This window comes from Manis pentadactyla, chromosome 2, assembly GCF_030020395.1.
Source record: "Manis pentadactyla isolate mManPen7 chromosome 2, mManPen7.hap1, whole genome shotgun sequence".
Lineage (NCBI taxonomy): Eukaryota > Metazoa > Chordata > Mammalia > Pholidota > Manidae > Manis > Manis pentadactyla.
Genome location: NC_080020.1, coordinates 189,499,947 through 189,503,149, shown reverse-complemented (window position 1 = coordinate 189,503,149; position 3,203 = coordinate 189,499,947).

Here is a 3,203-nt window from a genome sequence, read left to right as displayed (position 1 = left end):
CTAATCCTATATGGGCCCCACCCTTATGACCTGGTTTAAGCTTAATTACTTTCTTACTCCAAATACAGTCACATTGGAGGCTAGAACTTCAACGTATAAATTAGAGGGAAACACAATTCAGTCCTTAGCCTAGAAAGCCCTATCCTTAGATGAATCCTACCACTCACTTTCTCCATTCCTACATCAAACAGGTAAACTTTGTTATAAAAAAAAAGTCACACAAGTGAATAGACTAATTTCCCTTGAAATTCATGATCATAAATCTCAAAGAGCACACAGCAATACACCAATGTCTGGCAATCCCATTGTGCTTCTTTAGTAGATTCACTTTTCCATCCCCCAAAATAACTTCCATCCTAAACTTCATATACCTTGTCTTCCGCCACACCCACCCCTGACTCTCAGTGGCTGGCTTTGCCTCAAATGTCAATAAAGAGATTGAAGTCAGACAAATTTCCTTGATCTTCCCTTAAGCAAACCTCCAAATGCATCTACTTCCCCCTTACGGTGATGGGAAATTTACTTCGGCAATGTGTAAAGCAGTATGTTTTATGAGGACTTTTCCTACTGTATCAGAATTTTGGTTAAAGCTCCAAAACTGAAAATAATGACTGACAATTATCCCAACATTCTATAAGATATATAAGATATTGCTTAAAAAGATTAACTACATTAACAACTCCCATCACCCATTCCAGCCAAACAGAGAACACTAGAAATTTGGAGTTACAATTAGAGTCACAGACAGAGAATTGCTAGCCTAGTTAGGAATGGTGTGACACTTTTTCCTCCCCTCTCTGTGGAGAAAGACAGAGCCTTGCCTGCCCTTCCTACAATTAAGCAAACCAAGCAGTAGGAACACAGGAGAACCACTGACAGAGAATAAGGAAAATATTAACATTTCTCTCCCCAACTGGACATTTATTGAGCTGTAGAATAGCTCTGTGCTGCAATGAAATAGGAGTAAACACAGTAAGAGAGTTCTCAAGAAGGCTTGACATACATTCATTCCCTAGACCTGGAAGACATTATATATAATTTTAAAAAATTGAATCCATTTTCTGATGTTTGCTGATAACTTTTAACCCTTATCCCTCCCTTTTCCATTTGTACACTACGTTTGGGCAAGCTGATAAGAAAGCTTGAGTGCTTTCTTCTTTGGTACCAGCAGGAAATTCATACCACACATCTCTCTACCCACCCATGCATAAGGACCCACCTCAATCACAATAAAAACTTTAAGCCAGTCTCTTTTCCATGCTCTCTCAAGCCATTTTCAGACCAGCTTGTGAAGCCTGTCATGCTTCCCCCCAAAATCCTCATTATGTAAATAATAAATCTTTCATACCCTTTTGGTGTATGTAATAAATCTTGACTCCTTTTTTGGGTGAGGATCCATCCTGCTCCTACAAAGGGCTATACAGTAACGTTAAAAATATAGACTAGTGTCTGCTTCCCACATAAGAGATTTTTGTAGAGGCTTACTGGAGCCACCTGAACTTACAGGGCGAGAAAAGAGTTCAGTGTTTGAGACAAGTTTCAATTCTATCTGTTTGGAAGGCAAGATATTTAAAGCATTAGGGTTCAGTTTTAACAATAATTTAGTGAGTCTGATGGGAATAGATGCTATACTGTTTTCATATTTATTACTTAGCTTAATTAATTATAGAGAATAGGGGAGTGTGGCCATGTAGACTTGGCCTAATATAAATTCATGAGCTATGTGCTATGGGGAATTCAAATGATATGGAAGACTGTCCTCTGGAGAAATTTGCAAGGAGACATATAGTGAGATTACATTTTGTGATACTAACTTATTCCTCTTTTCTAGTATTTTCTGCTATCCTATCATTCTCTTTCACTCAAGAAGTAACTTGAGTATAATATTCTCAATGCTCTATGGAAAGTTGTTACATGAAAGAAAATACCTAATACTTAGTCTTTGAGTTTCAAAATAGATGCAGACAATACTTTGAAAGAAATTATTTGTGAAACAGTACAAAAGTTCTGCATACCATAAAAAATAGATTAGGAAGAATATAGGATGATGCAAAAATAATTTTTGCAGTTTTTGAAAAGATATCCTAGAGAGACGATAAATTCTTGTGGGAGGGGGTGGCAATAGAAACTTCATGGAAGCTTAAGGATCTGTGAGTAGAGGAGACTTCAGCCTTACAAGCTACTTTCAGTCCCCTAAAGAGCCATGATTGATTATGCCTTGGTGATTTTGCTCATGCTTCTACATTTTCTTGAAGAGTTTTCCTACCTATATTTTTTCTGGCTGGTATTTGTCCTTCAATATGTAGCTCAGGTATCGTTTCTGTTGGGCTGTCTTCCTTAGCCCACCCCAATCCACTGAGTTTCTGTAAGCAGTAAAGGGTTAACTCAGTCAGGCTGAGTTGTCCAAACCCTGCTCATTCTAACCAGGACTGATCCTTGACCACTTCCTGGGAAATAACTTCTGAGCCCTTAAAGGTCTTCCTGTTAACAGTGTCTTTGTACACCTGAGAACTTGTGCTATGCTGGATAGTATGACAGTAGTGTGATTTGTGGTGAATGCCTATTTTCCTTATGTCCTGAGCTTTGGATCATCCTGAATCAGTTTGACCATTGGGTGAGGAGCTGGAGACTGAGTAACTAATAACTAAGGCCTGCTTCATGCTTATATGACTGACCTCCCAAAAATCTCTGGAATCAAGGCTCAGGTGGGTTCCCCTGGTTGACAACACTTTACTACACTTTATTACACATCATTGATGAGATAATTAAGCACTATCTGTGAGACTCCTTTAAGAAAGGACAATCAAAAGTGTGCATTTTTTCTCCTGGACTATGCACCTTTCCCTGTTGATTTTAATCTGTATTGTTTTGCTGTAATAAACCATACCTGGGAGGGTAATAGCTTACCTGTGTCCTGTGAGTACTTCTAGTGAATCATAGAACCTGAGGGTGGTCTTGATACTCTATGACAATTTTTTGTTATAACACATCATACTGTCTGTTTTTTCCTCTAATTTATCTATCCACCTATCCATTTGATTGATTAACTACTGAATGTCTACCAAGTACCAGGCATTGTGTTAAATCCTGAGGCACAAGTTTGAACATGATAGGCAAAATCCTATTAGTGAGGTTATAGTCTGGTGTGAGAAAGACAAGTGAACAGGTAAGTATAGTTTGGTGTGATAGAAACTATGATGAGT